This window comes from Cavia porcellus, unplaced genomic scaffold (assembly GCF_034190915.1).
Source record: "Cavia porcellus strain 051 isolate PalLab524CR breed Dunkin Hartley unplaced genomic scaffold, mCavPor4.1 scaffold_22, whole genome shotgun sequence".
Lineage (NCBI taxonomy): Eukaryota > Metazoa > Chordata > Mammalia > Rodentia > Caviidae > Cavia > Cavia porcellus.
This window is the reverse complement of record NW_026947505.1, coordinates 14,594,833-14,617,223: the sequence shown is the minus strand read 5'-3', so window position 1 is coordinate 14,617,223 and position 22,391 is coordinate 14,594,833. Positions and strand designations below refer to the sequence as shown.

The following is a 22,391-nucleotide window of genomic DNA, read 5'->3' as shown; positions in this document are numbered from 1 at the left end:
AATAGCTAAATAATTTTTTTAAAGAATAGTAGTTACCGTAGTGTCTGTCTTTTTCCTTAAAATATTTGGATAAAACTTCATATACTATAGCTTCAAAATTTCCATATCAAGAAGCCCAGAATAAAGCCTTTCTAATTAATAAGTGAAAATTTTATAAGGCTTCAAGGCCACATAATGGGGAATCATGATTATCACATATTTTTATATATTTGAATCATTACTTACATTAGGGAAACTATTCGGTATTCATACATGCAAGATTGATTTATTTCACTTATGAGTATGGTCTCAAGCTGCGCCCATTCATTGATAAATATCTCAATGTGATCCTTCTTTATAGCTGAATAATACTCCATTGTATAGAAATACCACAACTTTTTTATCCATTCCTCAGTTGATGGACACTTGGGTTGTTTCCAAGATCTGGCGATTACAAATTGTGCTGCTATAAACATAGGTGCACATATATCCCTGTGGTATGATGCTTTCAGTTCTTCTGGGAATATGCCTAGAAGTGGAATAGCTGGAATAAATGGGATTTCCAGTCCCAACTTTTTGAGAAACCTCCAGACAGACCTCCACAAAGGCTGTACCAGTCTCCACTCCCACCAACAGTGCAGGAGAGTTCCTTTTTCCCCACAGCCTCTCCAGCATTTGTTGTTGTTGGTTTTCTTGATCCTGGCCATTCTTTCAGGAGTGAGATGGTATCTCAGTGTGGTTTTAATTTGCATTTCTCTAATGACCAATGATGATGAGCATTTTTTCATGTATTTATTTGCCATTTGCATTTCTTCATCTGAGAATTGCGTATTCATCTCAGATGCCCATTTTTGGATTGGATCTTTGAATTTTGGAGGTCTGAGTTTTTTTAATTCTTTATATGTTTTAGACAAGAGTCCCTTGTCTGAGAGAGAGTTCACTAAAATCTTTTCCCAGTTTGTGGGTTTTCTTTTCACTATGCTGGAGATTTCTTTTGACATGCAGAAACTTTTTAATAAGAAGTGGTCTCAGTTATTGATTCTGGGAAGTATTTCCCGTGCAGTTTGAGTCCTGTTCATGAATTCTCTACCTACTCCTATGTCTCCAAGGTTTCTACCCAATTTGTCTTCCAATAGATTTAGCATTTCTGTTTTAATATTCAGATCTTTGACCCATTTAGATTTTAATTTAGTACATGGTGATAGACATGGGTCTAGCTTTAGTTTTCGGCAAATGGAGAGCCAGTTTTTCCAGCACCATTTATTAAAGAGACTGTCGTTCTTCCAGTGAACCTGCTTGGCTCCTTTATCAAAGATAAGGTGGTTGCGTGTGTTTGTAGTTGTGGTTGTATCTTCTAATCTATTCCATTGATCTTCAGCTCTGTTTTGATTCCAATACCATGTTGATTTTACTACTGTTGCTTTGTAGTATAATTTCAAGTCAGGGATTGTGATGCCTCCTGCTTTGTCTTTGCTGCTTAGAATTGCTTTTGCGATTCTAGGTCTCTTCTGGTTCCAGATGAAATTTAGGAGTGATTTCTCTAGATCTATAAGGTATGTTGATGGTATTTCTATTGGGATTGCATTGAATCTGTATAAGAGTTTTGGGAGAATGGCCATCTTCACAATGTTTGTTCTTCCTATCCATGAGCAAGGGATGTCTTTCCATTTTCTGAGATCATCTTCAATTTCCTTTTTTAGTGTATTATAGTTTTCACTGTATAAGTCTTTCACTTCTTTTGTAAGAGTAATTCCTAAATATTTCATTTTTTTGCTTGCTAATGTGAATAGTCCAGTTTCCCTTATTTCCCTCTCTGTGATTTTGTTGTTTGTGTATAGGAATGCTATTGATTTCTGAGTATTGATTTTGTATCCAGCCACATTACTGAATTTATTTATTGTATCTAAGAGTCTTTCAATGGAGCTTAAGGGGTCTTCTATGTAGAGTATCATGTCATCTGCAAACAATGACAACTTAACTTCTTCTTTTCCTATCTTTACCCCTTTTATTTCTCTTTCTTGCCTAATTGCTCTGGCTAGTACTTCCAGTACTATATTAAATAGGAGTGGTGATAAAGGACATCCTTGTCTTGTGCCTGATTTTAAAGTAAAGGCTTTCAATTTTTGGCCATTTAGTATGATGCTGGCTGTTGGTTTGTCATAAATGGCCTTTATTATATTGAGGTAAAGACCATCTATTTCAATTTTCTGTAGAGTTTTTATCATGAATAAATGTTGGACCTTATCGAAGGCTTTTTCTGCATCTATAGAAATGATCATGTGATTCTTATTTTTGGCTTTATTGATATGGTGGATTACATTTATTGATTTGCATATGTTGAACCATCCTTGCATTCCTGGGATGAATGCCACTTGGTCATGGTGTATAATCTTCTTGATGGGGGCTGGGGATTTGGCTCAGTGGCATAAGTGCCTGCCTTGTAAGCAGGCAGTCGTGAGTTCAATCCCTGGTACCGATAAAAAGCAAAAAGACAAAAAAAAAAAAAAAAAGTACAAACAAGGTGCGTTGGTGGTATAGTGGTTAGCATAGCTGCCTTCCTGAATCTCTTGTTTCTGTTTTAAATCCACTTTCTCTTCCTATTCACTTCCCTCTCTCCATCTCTAAGTTTTCTTTGTTATTTTTGTTGTTATACTTCACTCATGCTTGTGACATATACTGTTTATATCCATTGTGTTTATTTGGTTTCGATACCTGGCATTTAGATGCTTTGTACCATTAACATGTGATCCAGAACTTACTAAGAAATACAAGTGTCCCTTGGTCGTTCATGTGACCTGCATGATATCACCACTCAGCTATAAATAATCTGCATATCAGTGATCTTGCTGCCTTGCTGACCCAAAGGGGAAGGCAAACTCCTACCCTTTCTCATTGGAGGAATCTCATGTTTTGGTTAATTTCAGTTTACGGTTTATAAAATATTTGATCCGCGATGTTCTTCCATAATTACATCCGTAAGAATCAAGACTAGGAGATGGAAGAGTTATTGAGGATATTTCAGCTCTGCCTACAACTTTGACTCAGGACATCTGGGAAGATCATTGTTAGGCAGTAAAGTCTAGCCCCACAGGCACAGTTGCAACTAAAGCTAGTGGCTCGGTAGGACTGTGTGGCTTTGCTGAGCTTAACCACTACAAATTTACCTTGAATTATCAGTCACTTTCCACTGCAGGTGTTGGAGACCACTATGAAGCAGCTCTGAGCAGGATTTAAAATTAACTAATTGACTTTCTATGTTTGTCTGTGAGTCTGTCCTATGCCTAGGTCCCTTTTCTGCTGATGAGAGCTGATTCATAGTAAGTTAACCTCTATGAATCACTGAACCTGGGTGAGGTCTGTAGTAGCCTGTGCAGCCAGAAATACCTTAAAAGGCAAGATAAGGCCACAGCTGAGAACACCTGGCTCAAACACCAATTAAGCAGATGGAGACTACAGCTACAGGGATCTCACTTCTGCAGCCTCACTCCTATCATATCTGTCATCTTGGACATGAGACAGTTCTCTTAACTGGCATAATTTACTACTTCAAGAAGTCTTCAAAGTGACTCCCAAGGTCTGCATGTCACGCACTTTCCTCAGTTTTCCCACTCTTTGTTTGTTTGGACCTAATAAATATAGACAGTCCATAGAAGGCTTGGTCTTAGCCCTTAGCATCTCAAAGTTGGCTAAGGGTTTTGATCCATCCCAAAATTATACCACTTGCCTCATTTATTTAAGCCTTTGCAGTACACTTATTTGGGAGACTGAGGATCTAGGTCAGAACTCGATACAGGGACCTTCAGGCATGGTGTAAATTCAAGATTGTAGCTGGAAACTCATGAGATCCACTGCAAAATCTGTGTGACAAGAATCTTTCTGGAATGTCAAAGTTCATTTCCCCTTCTTCAGATAAAAAAAGAGGTCAGATGTTAGTAGAGGTACAGTTTCTCCCACTAAACAAGATGAGCTACGGTGTCCAAATGAAGCAATGTTAACTTCAGAAAGCCTGAAAACTGGGAAAATGCGAGGTAAAGAATTCTATGGAAAGTGCCAGGCATTAATTCGTAAGTACATGATTCAGGGTAGTGCTCGAGGCATAATAGAAGATACCCATGAATGTCTGCCCTATAAGCATGAATGAAGACAAAATATTAATAGTATAGTAGGAGGCTAGAGCATGGCAATGTGTCTGGAGAAGCTGGGCATGATCTACCAGTTGAGGAAACTTGTTAACAACAGGTGCAGAATGCCTGACATTCATCAATACCTGATCAATACCTGCTCAATGCCTGAGCCCTGCACCAGGTACCAAACTTCTGACATGAAAGCATGCTGAACTTGGCAACTAATAGTTAATCTCCTAGCACAACATCAAGTGATACCACCTTTATCAAATATCAAAGAAGACATAAAACATCAGCAGTGATTTATTTTGGAACCACTGTGCTCTTGTTCTTGAAATGGTCTGTTCTGTTTGCAGGATATCTCTTTTCTTCCAAGCACCCTTTTCTGCCTGAGCACTTCCTTTGAGCTTCCTATCCTTTTTGTTATCTATTTCTTATTTCTACCCTAAAATACCTGCTAAATTTTTACAATCACCAATTGTCCTGACCAATCCATTGATCAAAACAAATTAGAACCTGAGAAACACTGCTGGTTCTGACTTCATCTAATAACACATTTGGCGAGCCAGCCAGGAGTTAACAAGCAGGTAACAGGAAAGTTAGAAAGCAAGGCTGTTGCAGATGGTTATGTTTTTCTCTCTTTGAAACCTAGAGACTCAAGTTAAGAAGGACGAATTTGAAGACTGGATTGCTTTTTTGTTTCTTTTCTGTCTCTAGGAAAGCCTCTTTTCCTGGTACGGGCAAGGACTAAGAAGAAAGCACAGTGTGATAAAAATTAGTGGCAGCTGAGGGCTCCTTGATCCTTCCAATGGCTACAAGAGGCAGGCAGATAGAGCACAAAGCAGAAAGCCTGTGCAGCTGCAGGCTGAGCTCAGGGCTCAGTACCACAGAGCCCGCTAGATAAAATCATGAACCCTTTACCTCCTGGCCACTTGATGCAGTAGCAGAGAACTGGTGCCCTCAGGTAGGGTAGAGATGCTAGGCTGCAGTTTTGTACCCAAGGGATGACCTTTGAGAAAGGGATATCACCATGCTTAGGGCTTCTGTTTCTCTTGGGGAATGGACAGGGCTGTTATGTAGACAACGAGGGTAACCTTTGTACCTGAGCTGGTCCTGGAGCCATGGACACTGCTGACAGGCACACCTAGAGATTGTTAACTCCCAGGGCAGCTCTTGCTACTTTAAAAGTTTCCCCCACTTATTTAAAAGCAGCAAAGGTGGCTGCAGCCTGTATAAAACAGCATGGCCTGTTTAAAGGCACAGATATGAGAACTATAGAGCAGGATAGCTCTGTCACTTTCTATTGATCTTCCTCCTTTGAAACTGTTGTCTTTCAAATAAGGCACTTGTTTAAAAGTGAAACTCTTTCAACTAAGTCAGTTTATTCACTTTCCAGAGAGTCTGTAAGACTGCAATCACAAGCAGTAACACCCAAATGACGCCCCCCCCCACTGGATTTGGAGGCAGATTTATTTTACATGAATGAGCACTGATCAGGATCACTCCCAAGATAGCAGGCCCTGAAGACCCAGAGAGGAGGTTTTTATGGAATTGAATGGGAGGCATAGAAGAAGAGCACTTAGCTGTGTTTGATTGGTTCTTCCAATATGCATCACAGTGACCAACTCTACATCACAGTGACTGTGCATTTCTAAGAGACAGAAATAACAGGATCTTGTAACTAGAATGGTTACCCGAGCAATTAATGGGCTGGACTCGTTGGGGCGGGGGGTGCTCTTCTACTACAAGATCTTGAATTGGAAATACCTGATCTACCTCTGTGAAGTGTTGGCTGCTTCGATTGTTTGTGTAAGAAAGACATACAATGCTGACAAACCTAAACCAAGAAATGATTTTACCTAAAAATCTAGAGACAGGAGAACATGTATTTAATTCAGGTATTTTCAAACTTCAGAATTTAATTTAACTCCTTTATAATTATTTCAAAAATAAAAATTCATGGATATGCCATCAGTATTGTTCATCAGCTGTAGATAAACAGATCCTTCTGATTAAGTAATAATGCATCTAAGCCCTGAAGTACACGAATGAGAGATTTCCACGTCTCCATCAAAGCAATAGACCTGCTTTTATTCTTAATCATAACTGCGCATGATCTAATCTACTGATGAAAACTGCATTTAAAGCTATGTTGAATGTGCTTTTATTTGTAAGATGTTAGGCTTGTTATTCCAGTCTGATGGTGAAGCTATTAAGAACTTGCATGCACTGTAGAATTTAAAACTTGAATGAGAAAAACTGTATTACTCTCCTGATATATTAAGGGTTCTTGTGCTTCATTGAAAGGTAACTAAAACCTGTGGATGTTATCTGTGAAAGTATACAGTCTTTTGGGGAATTCAAAGGCTGTTTTTCAGGCTCTCAGATCCTACCTTGTTCTCTATCCTTGAGGAACCATTAAAACCTGTCTATATCCCCAAGAAAGTAAATGGGCCTTAACATTGACAGTTAGAAAGGTGGTATTTAGAAAACAAATTGGTCCTTCCTCAGGCAAGACAGTGGAATACAACAAAAACCTTTCATGGTTCCTTTCATGTGGGAAGAGATGTGACATGGGAAATGGTCACTTGAATTTTCACAAGATTGGCATTAGTGGTTTCCACCAGAAAGATCTGGTGAGCTAGCCTTGTCTGCACCCACAATAACCCTGCATAAAGCTCACTCCACCTGAAATAGCTGAAGAAGACCTTGTGACCACAGGAGGGCTGTTCCTGAGAAACTCTGGAAGACTGGAGGCTCCTATTTGAAAAACAGGATCCAATTCTACTTCAAGGACACAGAGAGTCAAAATGACCCCTCCTCAAAAAAAAAAAAAAAAAAAAAAGGCCCTTCTCTGTCACAGCTTGAATAGTCTCTGGTTGCCTATCCAATGTCTCTCTTCAAGTCCACCAAGCTCTATTTCGTTAAGTTGAGAGCTCAGCAAGCTCCATGTGTAGATGATAACTAACTTCTTACGGCTTTCTAGCAGCTTCTCAGTCTGGCCAGTGAGCCACCTCATCCAAAGCTAGTTGGCAAGTAGCTAATCCCCAGTGGCAGGGCTTCCAAGCCCTTGCAGCACGAAGTAGCTTATGAAGGCAGAGACCTTCACTTCCTCCACATCCTGTCCCATACTTATGTGGATTTATGTAGTAGGAGGCTAGGTCAGGACGATGTATCTGGATCAGTTAGGCATTATGTAAATAAAGAGATTTATCAACCAGTGGGCAGAACAGCAGTACCTGAGCCTGACAAGATCAGACCAATCCTGCCCCCAGCACCAATCTCCCAGTATGAAAACACACTGAACCTGCCACCAGAGATCAACTTTCTGGCACAAGATCAAGTGGGCCTGCCTGGATCAACTACCAGGGAAGGTGGAGAAAGACAGCGGTTGACTTTGTGGCCATTGCTTTCTTACTCCTTCAGTGGTCCCTTCTACTTGTGGGATAAAGCATTTTCCTTCAAAGCACCTTTATCTCCCTGAGCACTCCTTTTAAGCTCCCCTTTTTTCTTTCCTTATTTCTGTCATAAAACAAATGATAATCTTTCACTTTCACCATTGTTCTGTTGGGCTAAGTAAGAACTTGGAAAGTACTGCTTGGCCCCTGGGGCCTGAGAAAGCAATCTCACAGACTCAAAGCTAGTACAAGGGGCAGGTTATCCCTGATAGGAAGATGCTTCTGCAAGACCTGGTAAATATTCAGATTGGTAAATAAAAATTAGGTCAAGCTATTGTTTGGGCCTCAGGTGCTGTACTAGGGCCCAGCTGAAGCAGATCAAACAAACAAATCAGTGGAGTCACTCATGTGAATATTTCAAACCAAAGTGAAACGGCGTTTTTATTTATCTTCTGAGAAATCACAGGAGAGAGGTAACAGCCAAATTTTCCAAACAGATCAGTTTCAATGAAGGTGATGATGAAATCTCCTCTGTTTTAATCCTTGAATATATATATCCTGATGGTACCCTGATATGAACCATCTATTCTTCCTTCCTCACAAGAAAATAAAATCAAAAAGACCAATCCATTGCCCCTCCACTTTTCTTTGGGTTTTGTTTTGTTTAGAAAGCCAGCTCCCTTTCTTCAACTCCTTTGAGCATGTCTGTTTCATGGAGGCAAATGTCCGGTTCTAGAATCACAGACATAGCCAGTTAAAAAATCTACATTTCTTTATGGCTTCTCAGGCCAGTGCATCAGGCAGGCACGTGCAGGTAAGTTAGAGCCAGCAAGCCCACAACAACCACAGGACAGTGGCCAGGGTGCTCCCACTGATACAGGGGAAAGAGACTCCAGCCTACTAGAGGTCTGGTACAAGTTCGTGTTCTCTGAAATCAAAGAGTGAATTTTAGGAACAATGGAGGCTAAGAGCAAAATATATACATTGAGAGAAAGAAAGCTGTCTGAGAGATAGAGGGGGTACCGAGTGGATTGCCAAAGCCTCTGCCTTTTCTAGGGTCATTTATAGAACAAAAGTATGAGGTAAGGCAGGTCCAACGTGAGGAAATCATGGGAACTAGCAAAGTGGACATGAGGTGGGGCAGAACTACGGCCAGCCAGTAAAGTTATAATTGCTCAGGTAAGATTGATTAAGTCAGGAACACATAGCAGGCATAGTCACATAGCAGGCAGGCATGAATATAGAGCAGAGGTTCTTCCTGTAAGGGGTTAGATTAGTGGTTACTTTTGGTTTCCTCAGGGTGAGAGAGACCTACTTAGAATATCAATCCCTGATGTTTTATACTTAGGATATGGGTGCATTTGTTTGATTTTTTTCCCTGAAGTCTGGCCCACAGTGGGAGATGTCTGTCTTCTCTCGAGTTGGTCTTCTGCACTGGTTTCTTCAAGGGCTCAGTCCTATCTGACTGCCTATAATACTTCTACCTAACTCAGCTGCCTCTAACACTACTATGGCTGTGAAGTTGGACATGAAGACAGAATTTGAAGCTATAGGAGATCCCGGTTCAATGGAACCAAGAGCCCTCTTCCCAAATCATAGTGAGTACTCACATAAAAGAGTATACTGTACATTCTTAGGTATTTACCAACAAGAATATTCACTTAATATAACCAATTTCATGAAATTAAAGATTGATCTAACAGTTTTAATTGTTAAGTCTATGTTTTATGTCTTTGACAATTCTCCTAGGATGTGCCATGTAACATTTTCTAATGAGGGCAAGATCAATGTAGAATCATCCATTGCAAGAAGCTTTTGTGCCTCCATATTCATCCTTGGAGACAGTTCTCCATCAACTGCATTGCTATTTTGAAGGATACATGCAAGTAATTCTTCCAAATATTACTGAATTTTAAGATAGGAGGTACCATCCTACCCAGATTGCTATAAAAATTATGCTATGTACCTCTCAGAGTATCATGTCCAGAGCCACACAGTGACCATCTGGATTTGCTGATGTTAATTTTAATCATTGGTCAATGCATTGTCTCAGTTCTTTATTACATAGTTATTAATCTTCCCTGGCTATTAATAAGCAAGCAAAGATGAGGAAGCACTTTGAATCTATGAAAATGTTCTACTATTTATTGAATTCATCCCCCGCCCTACTTTTGTGTCTGGCACCCATGGATTATTCTTGCCTAGTTATGTCAGTACTCTATTGGTATTGGAGGCAAAATGATACATAAGCTACAGTTTTATATGTATTTTGTCATTTTGCTGCTGTGAAGGTAGATGACACAAGGAAGATAGGTCCCCATCTGTATGCTCACTGCAGTTCCACGTTAGACTGTTCACTTTCTCCCCACCCACATGACCAAGAACATTCAGAGAGGGCAGTTCTTGGGATCCATGGAACCCATCCACCCACAACAGCCTTACTCTAGGCTTTCTTTTTCCTGAACACCCTCTCACATTCTCTCCATGATTCTCCCTTTCAGTCAAACAAACAGCTATAAAGGAGGTTGTTTTCTTGTTATCTGAAGGGCTTTCACATGTCATCGATTTGATGTCAGACACATTCTATGAAGTGAATAGTAGCATCCAGGAAACAGACAAAGAGATGTGGCTAAAGCCATGTAGAGCGCCTCATTCCCAGTGCTTGCTTTTAGCTTTGTTTGGATGCTTCTCGCTGGCCATGATTTAGGTGGTGTGAACAAAGAAGCAGTGGAGAGCAGCTCTGTGTGGCCAGCGCCCACGGTGCAGAGTGCAGGGAACATGCTGTGTTCTGAGGCTGTGCTGTGGAAGTCTTGGGCTGCAGTTTGGGGATTCTGCACCTTATTCTGACAACCGAGTGCTGTATTATTTAGAGAATGTGTCTGAATCAAGAAAACCTTCTTTGACATTAATGAAGATGCTATCAGTTTGCTCTTGCACGGGAGCTAATCTCCACCTGAGGAGAAGTAGGAAGACAAACAAAACAACCTTCACCTGCCAACAATAAGCTCTGCTGCCCACTCCTTCCTCTCCCTTGCCAGGGTGAGAGGGCGGCACATAGTTGGCAGCTGTCTGACCCCAGGGTGTGTGCTAAGCTGCCATGGTCTCGCAGGGTGGGAGGATGAGTTCCGACCCCACTACCACTTTTCAGCCCCAAGCCCCACGGAGGGCGGATGAGTCCGTCTGTACACTAAAGGCTTAAGGCATCTATTTTTACAATGAGCATACACTACTTTGATAGACTCCACTTTTCAGAAACAAATTAGAATTATACTTGGAGATTACTGTTTTAAGTTCTCCTTGAAACAAGTGTAAGATCATGCCATTTCTTTGTTGAGAGCCCGCCCGTGTGTTTTTGTTTTGCTCAGTGTGACAGCTAAGTTCTAAAGGCACCCTAGAAGGTCTGACACAACCTGGCTTCCTGTTGCCCTTTCAGGCTGTCTTCTGTTTTGGTGTCTTTTGCTCACTCTTCTCTCACTACATGAGCATCTGTGCTGTTCCTATAGCACACAAGGCACACTGCTACCTCAGGACATTCTCACTTGCTGTTCTTTCTGTTTAGCACACTCTTTCTGCAGATACCTGCAGAGTTATCTGGAATACATCCCAACAAATGTATTGCACGTTTAAAGTATCACAAGTTAAACGTTAGTATAATGTGCTCAACTTACCAAACCTCAATCATACTTTAGCCTAGTTTAGCTTAAATATGTTCAGATACTTATATTAGCCTACAGAAGGACAAAATCAACCGATGCATCTGTTTGATAACAAAGTATTGAATGTTTGTTTATTTACCATATACAGCATTGAAAGTAAAAAAGAATCACTGATGGGCTAACATTTAAACCCTCATAAAGACACGAATTCGCAAGTCAAACTACTTTAAATTTTAGATTCTATGTATTTAATCTGTGATATGACAATATTGTTTTATGCTTATTGGCCTGCTAATTTCTGAAATGGTTCTTTGCTAGGCAGCTTTTTACTGTTGTAGTGCAAAATCTGGGAAAAGCAATTTAGAGGAAGAGAGATTCAGCTTTGATCGTGGTTTCAGAGAGTGCTATGCATTGTCACTTGGCTGTTTCTGATGTTGGTGAGGGGAGTGTGTGGCAGAGGAAAGCTACTCACCTTGTGATGGCTGAGAAGCAGGGAGAAAGAGAAAAGGAAAGGGAAAGAGCCCCAAAGGACAGGGCTAGGGACAAAACACACCCTCAAAGCCACATTCTCAGACACCTGCTTCATCCACTGAGGACCTATATCTTAATAAGTTTTTGGAATTCTGAACACATATGTGGATTAATCCACTGATAAAGTTAGTACTCTCCTGATCCAATCACTTCCTACGAGCCTCACCTCTACAAACTGTTGCAATGGAGAGTAAGACCCAGCACGTGAGGACTGGGGAGCAAAACATTGTTTGTGCCTGTTGTAACCTGTTTGTTTGTACCCTGTTTCGATACTTGATTGTGGTATCCATAGTGCCTCGGTAATTGTAGCCTGACTTGGTGCTCTGATGACTGTTGTTGAATCATGGGAGTGTATTGCTGCTATCGAAACTGCAGTCATAATCCCTGACACTGTGATGTGAGTGAACCCCTGAATTCTGTGTATTGGAAACTTAATGTTTGGAGAGTGGGACCTTCATGGGCTGATGAGGCCATGAGGGCTCTGCCTCTGTCAGTGGGTAAATGCCACATCTGTGTTTGTGAGTTAGTGATCTCAGGAGCAATTGCTGGTGAATGAATGAGTTTGACCCACTCCTCCCACTTTGGCTCACACCACCAACAGACTCAAGAGACAACCCAAAGTGTGGGAGAAAATGTTTGCCATCTGTTCCTCAGATAAAGGGTTACTATGGAGAACATATAAAGAACTCAAAAAAGCAGTCCTCCCAAGGATTTAAAGACCCAATCCAAAAATGGGCATCTGAGATGAACACACTTTTCAGATGAAAACGTACAAACAGAAAATAAACACACAAAAGAATGTTCTGCAGCACTTGTTATATGAGAGATGCAAATTAAAACAACACTGCCCAGAAAGAATGGCTAGTATTAAGAAATCAACCAGTAATCAAAGCTGGAGGGGCTGTGGGAAAACAGGAACAATTCTCCACTTTTGGTGGTAATACAGACTGGTGCAACCATTGTGGAAATCAGTATGGAGATTCCTCAAAAAACTAGGATTGGAGAACCCATTTGACCCAGCTATTCCCCATCTGGGTGTTTTTCCAAAAGAGTTAAAAATATTGTACCACAGTGATATGTGTGCACCCATGTTTACAGGGGCACAGTTTATAGCAGCCAGATCTTGGAAATAATCTAAATGCCCATCAACTGTGGAATGAATAAAAAAGATGTGGAGTACACAATGGAGTACTACTCAGCTATAAAGTGATAAACTGGACAGTTTTATAGATAGGTACACGGATGCGCCTTGGGAACACACTTATTAGTTAAATAAATGCGACATGCATGTATAAACATATTGTTTCATTAGTGTGACAAGCTGAAAAAACATATATATGTATGTATATGTATATAAAATATAGTAAAACAGTTATACTACTGATTTCTCTGTATTCGCTGAATTTATTTGTGCTGCTATTGTTCAGACCCTTGAATGCAGCTCTTTTGTGCTCTGGGAGAATGATTTGGGGATGATAATGCGCAATGTATGTACTGTTGCTGCCCCTGACTGATGTGTGCTTTACAATTTTGTGTAGGTTTCTTCTTCTTCTTTCATGTGTTTGAATAAAATGGATTTGAAAAAAATTAAAAATTAAAACAAAACAAAAGATCTTACTGATTTATATAACTAAACAAAGTCTACAATTCTTCAAGTTAAAGCAGAATGACTTAGTAAATGATTGTTTAAAACTTTTAAATCCAGAAATAAATATATGACTTTGTTAAAAAATTATATAATAACCTTTATTTTGCTTATTATGGAAAATATACTCTATCTTACTATTAGTATATATTTTCCTAATTTTTTTATCTTCTTGTTAGCAGTTAATAATTACTTTATTGTTTTGTCTTACTCAGTATGCTTCGTTCTGCTCCAAATTCTTTTTGACTTCCCACTTACAGTTTTCTTTTGAGTGGTGTGTGATAGGATTTTGAGCCTGGAGCATAGGTTAGGGCCATCTTGCTACAAGCAGAAGTTCCACAAATCTCCCCCAGAACTCAGGCTGGGCCATTCCTGATTTTCAAATTTTATCACTGGCTCAGGCCGGCTCTTCCTTTGGCTTCTGCTTCTGGCTTTAAAATCTTTTTTTACTTTGTCCTCTGATATTGTTGTGGAGATTTCGAGCTGCATTTTGTATAGGAGTCATCATATAACTTAACATTCAAACTAGAACACTTGAGAGTGAAATGTGGGGTGAATAATTACTGAGAAGTCATGATCCAACTGGGACTCTTTTAGGTAAAAATGGATGCATGTGCGATTACCAGGTAGAATACAGAATACTTCAAGTTAGAGTTTCAGAATTTTAAAAAAGGATGTTTTCAGTGCATGGTTTTACCATGGCAACCTTACTGTCAGCAGCTATGGGGAAAAATATATATATACTGTGCCCAAGACAAGAGCATCTGGCTTGAGGAATGTCTGTGGCATAGAATAGAGGATTATTGGTTAATAAACAATTGACTTATTGATTGTTAGCACAAAAATAAGTAGGTAGGTAAGTATATAGCTATTTAAACACGAAATCTGAATATACTTATACTAAAAGTTTTAAATTACTTATCAGTAATATCTCAAATTTTACTGGACATTGTGTAAAAAAAACTGTGGCAATCTTAGATGTGTAGTCAGCATAATTATTATTATTTAGAACTATTTTCCTCAAGATGATAATTTCTTCATGAGTTGAATGAACCACTCACCATTTGCAGTACAGTAATTAAGATAAGATAGTAGTTAAATACAATGATACTAGCAAACAGTGCCTGTGTAATTTAGATAAATAACAATACATTTATTGATAAGATAAAAAGATATTTCCTTTTTTGTGACAGAGTCTCACTGTGTGAACCAGGCTGCCCTCGGAACTCTCTCTAATCCTCCTATCTCAGCCTCTGGAGTGCTGAGATTTCAGGCCTAGTCTAGTTCCTTATTTTTAAGGGAAATTTAAGTTAACTTTTCAGTTGGAAATGTTACACTAAAGGCAAAATTTATTTGAAAAGCTAAATAAAATAAAACAAAAATTGTTTAAGTATATACAATTTTTTTTCACATTTGTTTCCACAAACACTTTGGTGAAAAAGCTGAAACTACTCTGCTGTATGGAAGTGATCTTACTGCTTTTCTTTTTCTTCTCTCTCTCTCTCTCTCTCTCTCTCTCTCTTTCTGTTTTGACATTCTAGATATACATTTTTCTCTTATAGTCAAAAAGTAGGTTTTTATTTGCTAGGAGGTCTCCTACAATTCTCCTATGAATTTCCTTTCTCCTTTCAGGAAACATGGCTATTAGAGTTGAGAACTACTTTAAGGACAGATTACTTGAGGTTGGCTGACCTTTCCTTCCTTTCTGTTGCTTAGCAATCACTGATCTTGAGAAAGGTAACAAAAGCAAACTGACTGAACTCTGGGGTTTCTTCTTTGCCCCAGGAATTAAAAAAGGAGACTTCCCTTGTTACTTCGTCAAACCAAATTGTTGTCCCCCACCCACTTTGTTCACTGATACACAGGGTGGAGTGGTATACTTTTACACAAAGCAGAGCGTAGCAGTGTCTCCCTTTGTATGGCATATCCTGCCTTCCTCCCTTCCCCAACAGGTCCCTGAAAGCTAACACAGGCTAATAGGATGCTCTTGTTCATGCTATTACTTCTCCAAGACACTCATGTCATTTTCCTCTGGGGGTTAATATTGTGCATATCGTTATGTGTGTGTGCATGTGTGTGTGTGAGTACATGACATGAGTGTCTCATTTTGGGAAGATGATGCTGGTGTCCTTGGACCAGACCTACCTTTTTGTTTACTTTTATGAGACCCATGGGTTTTTATCCATAAGTTCTAGACTAAACCTAGGAAATCCAGTCACTGCATTATAATCACTTGTAAGTCACTGTTCATGCATTATAAACAGAAAATGGAACTCAAGAAAAACAAACATTTTAAAAGATATGATTTCATTTAGATTTTGCTCCTAACATATTTTTTCCTCTTAAAATGAACTTTAGATTGAAATAAGTTTTGAAGCTTTGCCTAGCAAGCTAAGAACATTTTAAAGTATGTTATAGATAGAAAAGAAACTTAGGTTGTATTAAGTATTTTTAAAGAATCTGAGCTACAATCCTTGTTTAAAGTGAGATGTGAAACATAGTTTAAAGAATAATCCTCAGTGGTTTATAAATCTTCTTTCCTGCCTGCCTTTGGAATAGATTCATTGTTTTTACAGTGAAAATCTTTTTCCTTGTGCTTCTTTTACATGAATAACTTAATATTCTGGGTACAATATAAAAAACTGAAAATATTCTTTTTCTGACAGTTTTACATTTATATGTATTGCCTTCTGCCAAGATAAGCTATAAATTCTCTTTGTTGATTTAACAGAGAGCTATAAATAAATGATCCCGCTACATTTAGGAAATGCTTTTTTTTAACATAAAATATTGGCATAAACAGAAAATGACCCAATAAATAACATCTATTTCAGGGGCTGGGGATTTAGCTCAGTGGCATAAGCACCTGCCTTGCAAGCAGGCAGTCATGAGTTTGATACCTGGTACTGATAAAAAGACAAAAAAAATAACAGCTATTTCATTGTTTTCTGTTGTTTAAGGCATTTAATCAAATGTTTAATCTTAGAATAAGTTCTACAGAGCCATTTTGGATGGATGGCTCATCCAATGAGCCATCATTGGATGGATTTTCCCCATTTGTAGTCGTATGTTTTGCTATGTACCCAGTTATGGGAGACAACAAATTATATTTTTAGGTTTAGTTGATACTGACAAAAAAATTAGAAAGACAAGAAAGAGAGGCTTCACACTTCTGGATGATTCTCAGTGGTAGTTGTTGGTGGTTGTGATCATGGTGTGGGAGGTCAGGTCATTCCTAACTCTACAGTCCAGATGGAAGCACAGCTTTTCTTGACATTTGAAAAGTGTACGTTCTCAATGTTTGGGAATCAGGCAACAGAGAAGTATCAAGTGTGAGTCCTAAGCCAGGAATATTAGCAGTTTCTAATCTCACGGTCTTATTTTCTTCCCTTTCTTCCAGTCCCCCAACACCACCTTGTTCTTCCAGATATTCCAGCATCTTTGTTACCGATTTCCTACTTTTAGATGTTACACCACTGGGACATACCCAGGACATATCACTGGGTTACAACTATCCATCCCATAGTTTTCTACTACAAAATTGTACTTCAGCATAATAGTAGCTGGCTGTACATCTCAGAACCGCACCTGGGGGATACAAGAGGCAATCTTCGTGATTGCCCACTAAGTAAGATGAATGTCAAGGTGTGTGCATGTGTGCAAAAGTGTCAAATTGGGATTTTTACTGATGTAACACTATTAAACAGGTTTTGCATATATTTATCTGAGCTTCACATGGAATAAAACAAATCCACACCACTTTTCCATTCTGTAAATGTGCATTTTACCATAGGTGGAATGTGGGTATGACTCACAGTGGCTGTACTTAGGGGAAGCAGAAATCTACTTGTACATTCACTGGGCAGACAAATGGCAAAGTGTGAAGAGGCGGTCTAAAGCAGCAACAGGCGAGTTTTACCCATGTAATGCTCATTACTAAATTTCTGTGCGTTTAGGATTTGTTTTCTTAAAAAGTTTTCTTTTGATTTTTTTTTTTTTTAGTAGAAGTAGCTCAGCTCAGTACAATGGCATATGAAAAGCCAGAGAAGCAAGTTTTAGAGGAGGTCGAAAGTGAATTATCAGATCATTCATGCATTATAAAGAAGACGGTAGTAACTTTGACATTGGCCATTGAAGTCAAAGTTCCTGTGACCGTGAATTGGAACAAGAATCAAGGGACACAGGGGATTTGGACTCCTTTGATCCAGGTGATGAAGAAAACAAACGTGGGTGCACATTTGGCTAATAGAAATGGTATGAAATGGTCATGCAACCAAGTGGAATGATCTGATGTTAAAACTAGGCCCAACAACATTGTAAGGATCTTGGCCAGGAGTCTACATTCCCTGTGAAATACACAAATGCTAAAGTACAAGTTAGGCGTTCTGTATGCAGTAATGGCTATACTCAAGAATGTGTTTATTGTGACACCTCACTAACTGAGCTGAAATCACTCATAAAAAGGGATTTCCATTGGTAATCCCAGAAATACAAAAGACATGCAAAACAGATGAGTATGGACTTGAGGTCTATAGAATAATGATGACACCGAAGAGATATGGTTTCTTTCAAAATTGCCTGAAAGTTTGATGACAAAACCACCTGCCAAGAAATGAAAAGAACTGGTAATCTGGCTGCTTTCTCTGCTCGTGGTTGGAGAGATTTGTGGATAATTGTCAAGCGGTGTATACACTACCTAGGTACATGGCTACTGATGAACATCTTGCAGCATTTTGTGGTCACTGTAGCTTCAGGCAGTATACTCCAAAACCCCCTCCAAATATGGCATAAAAGTGTGCACCCTTGTAGATGCAAAGACTTACTATTCTTTCCATTTAGAAATTTACCCTGGAACTCACAAGCCATTAGGTCCTTATTCATATAGTAATCAACCAAATGGTCTGATTTTCTCAACAACTCCAAGAGAAACAGAATCCATAGTTGGAAAAAAAAAAACCTCAAGATTTACATGATTTTGTAGAATTCTACCAAATACTTAAAGAATAATTAATATTATCACCCATATTACAGACTCTGAGAAAACACTCTCACTCATGAAGAGGTTAGGATCCTGATGTCATAGTGACACAGGTAGCACAAGCAAAAAGAACTGATCAAAATCTCTTGTGAGTTCACACATAAACATCCTTAGTGAAATACATGAAAGCTGAATTGAGATACACACACACACACACACACACACACACACACACACACACACATACACCCTCACAAGCAGTGAACAAGTGACATGAATTCTGGAAACGTAAGACTGATTCATTATTCAAATTTTTTCAGTGTCATTTGTGAGCTAACAAAAGATTCAACTTTTATATCACTGGAGCCCTGAAAAATGAAGAGTGCATACTAAAGACTTCAAAAAAAATTGCAGAAAGTGTTGCTAAATTGGTGAAAGATGCAAAGCCACTGACTCAAGAAACTGAGTGAAACTCAAGCAGAATAAACACAAAGGAGCAGTCTGAATAGCTGGTTCATAAACTTGAGACTATATAAAATACAAAAGATGATTCAAAATTTTTAGTAAAGCCAAAAATACTGCAATGGCTATAAAATGAGGATTTCTCAGTACAGTTCAGGGTAAAAGTCACAGATTATATTTTTTATGATTGAATTAGGTATAGGTGGATGTCATTTAATAATAGTATAAATCTTTAGAGGGATTTTAAAAATAGCTTTAATATTGTGTTAAATGCCAAAGATCTAATTCTTTATAGCTTCCAGGGGGAAAAAATCCAGAGAGTAATTGGATGAACTATCACAGCTTGTGTGGTAAAGGGAAACTGAACAATCAGAAAGTATTGTACTAACGAAGAAAAATTAGAATGACTAGGGGTAAAAAGCCTTACTGAAAAAAAAATACTGTACCACATAATGATTAAGTTAAAACTTACAAAAGAAGACAAAGAAACTCAGGGAAGTTTCACATTGTAGTTATATCTGTGTGAAGAATTGAAAGAAACTGGAGAGGTGAAAAAAAAATCACACTTACTGACTGATGTTCATCCAAATAGTTCCAACAGACAAAAAGGACATTCTGGAAGGACCGACTAAGGCATGAATGTTAACTTTGCTTTTTAAGTCAGAAATCATGGAAGTTAAGTTAGCAATTTGATTAAGCACTGATATTTCTTTACTAATTTTATAAAGGTAATGTATAGGGGACAAGTAACTTAATTTTTTAAAAATGAGACTTCTCCTTAATGTATGCAAAACCACACTGGGTGGGTGTGTCCATGGAAATGAATCCATGCTGGTGATTCTGTGGGAAGAGGGTCCTTTTGCACCCTGTGCACCTCAGCAGCTGTGGGGTCCTCTACCAATCACGCCTCCTTCTACAAGAACCTCTCTTGGTTTTCTTTGTGTATGACTGAGCTGGAAAAAAATTGCTGGCTTTTACTTAAAATGAACAGAAAAGTACTTCAGTGCTTATCTTTAAAAATTAATTTGAAAAGAAATGTGAAGAACTGAGTTTGAAAACTTGTTCTTTGACAGGTGAGTGTGCTGGCACAGGCAAAGGAAATGCTGCTTAGGAATGACTTACTTCCTTCTGTCTCTGTCTCTGTCTCTCTGTCTCTGTCTCTGTCTCTCTGTCTCTCTCTCTCTCTGTCTCTCTCTCTCTCTCCCCCCCCCCTTTGGTATCAGAGGATCAAACTCATCACCTCATACTTGCCAGGCAGGCTTTTGTGCCGCTGAGCTATATCCCCTGCCCCTTGGAGTGACTTTTTTAAACCTGGAGAATGAAAAACTTATGGCAGTGGTTAAAGTGTAGATCACAAGATGAATCCTTGCCCAGTGGTCAACAGGGATTTTGAAAGCTGGCTTATTTACAGAGAACGTAAGTGTAGCTTCTTTCTAAGCATGAAAATAGAGAAACTTTCAGTGGTGTGATCAGATTGTGTAGCAGAACTAAAAATGTGAGAGTCGAGAAGAGTTTCTTGACAAGTAAATCTTGAAAACTTAATTTAATTTCATGCGACAAAAACAGAAGTGATCTGTTGTTTTTCTCCTTCACAGAGGTCCTTGAAGAACTGGGAATGCAGCAAGTGGTAAAGCACCTGCCTAACATGCCTGGGGCCCTGGGCTCAATCTCCCCTCTCCACCAGAGAAGAAATTTTTCAGCTATATTTTTCCAAGAAACAAAAGAGAAAGCCACTTCTATGACACAAGTCTTTGGATCTTTTAGTTGAAAGATATTTAACAAAATTGCTACCATCCATCATCTGAAACCATTAAACCACCTCTCTAGCAATGTTCTGTTCATTTTACCTCAGTGATTGCCTTTAGAAATTTTGCAAAACAAAGATAAAACCAATTTCATTTGAGTGCCCATTTTTCACTGGGTTCAGGCTCTCAGAATACGGTGACACAAGATGAGAAATTACCATGATGTAAATTCAAATGAGCTCAAATTTCTGAAGTAACTCAATTCTGCTCAGCAGTGATTAAATAAGGACACAGAGAGGAAAACCATTTCTTTTCCTGTTAGCAAATGATTCATTAATTCATGCAACATTGTATCTGCTGTTTTCCCAAGTGCTTCCTATAGTCAGTGAACAAAATAGAAAAATTCCTGTTTGCTCATGGAATAAGTTTTTCCAGTTAAATCCTTTCAATTTAAAATGTTTCCCTTACAAAAGTCTGTGGTTAGAGACTCGTGGGTGGCTGTTTCCTCTTCTCCATTAGAAGGGACTTGGTGGAAACGTTCAAGAAACACTGTAGCAACTCTCTGACTTCTCTGAGTACCCAACATGGTTAACTGAGGAGCAGGCAGCTGTTAGGGAAGAGTGGGAAACAGGTGAGTTGACAGAGATGGTGACCTCCTGTGACACAGACCCGGCTAAGGGAGCGTGGGGGCCTCACAGAGCAGAGGAGTCCTGGAGCCAGGAAGTTCCTATTTTCAAACCCTGGCCTTTCCTGCTGAACAGTAAGCAATCCACCCAGGAAATGCTTGCTCTTGGAATCTCTTTTCCAAGGGTCTGTGCAGACCAGCTGCCTTCCAGTCAGACAGGGCTCAGTCACAGAAGTTACCTTTCATCAGATTGTATCTATGTGACTTGACTGCATTCAGCTCTCACCAAAACAATACAGTGTTCCCAGTGTGCAGCTACCTCGTACCATATCTTAAATTGTAAAAATGATCTCCCTATTTCACTGTGTCTATTTTCAATATGTGTTACAGGGAAATATAATTTTTAATTTCTGAGCATCTAATGTCGCTTGTATCGTCTATCATATGAAGTTATGAGTGGCTTATTGTTTCAGTTACATTAATGAAGTTCTAGGTTCTGGGGATAGAGTCAGAAGAAAATAACAATAAATGTGGGAAGAGAGGCTCATCTTCGTACCTTTCCCCGTCCCTCACAGCAGGGTCCTCTGTTGCTGCCCTTGTCCCCTGTAGTTCTGAAAATACCTGAGGCGAGCGCTCAGCCTGCTGCTTAGTGGGTCAGATTGGTGGTGCTTGCTCCTCTAGCTGCCCGCAGGTGGGTCCTGGCTTCCTGGATTCCTGTGCACTGAGTTCCTTGATCTCAGACCTTGCTTTTTCCCAGTTCCCTTTCCTGGACACTTCATTTCCAGCCAGGTCCTGGGTGCAGTGTCCAGCGCTGCTTCCTGAAAGCTCCTCGAGGATGATCACCCGTGTGACTACTATCCCCCTTGAGTCTTTGCTGTGGTGCAGACCCTAGGTCTGGCTGGAAGCTTACTCTTGCTTTTGCTAAGTACGACACCTCATCAATTCGCTGAGGTGATAGGGCTTTCTGGGCGACAGGGCTGTCTCACTTCTGAACAGGTGATTACCCCACCTCTCTGGTCTCACCTCCTCTCTGTTAGCCTGAGATTTCCCACAAAAAGTCTTTATTCCCAATGATGTACCTCCCAAATTTTAATAATTGTTCCTTATTATTCCTACACATACTTTTCCTTAAAAAATACTGTGGCTACTTCTCTGGTTTTCGTTATCAATGAACCATTTCACTCCAGATAACATTAACTCAGACAATCTGTCACTGGGTTAATTTTAAACCCACACTTTCAAGCAAAG

The 22,391-nt window shown here is 39.4% G+C and overlaps 1 long non-coding RNA gene across 1 annotated transcript in view; it reads left to right on the top strand.

The window, feature by feature from the left end:
* Positions 1–21,565, top strand: part of LOC106026054 (uncharacterized) — a 66,404-nt gene extending 44,839 nt beyond the window's left edge. Inside the window, exon 3 of the long non-coding RNA XR_010042118.1 lies at positions 20,369–21,565. This is a non-coding gene — a long non-coding RNA (uncharacterized LOC106026054). The remainder of the gene's footprint in view (positions 1–20,368) is intronic.
* Positions 21,566–22,391: the final 826 nt, after the last annotated feature.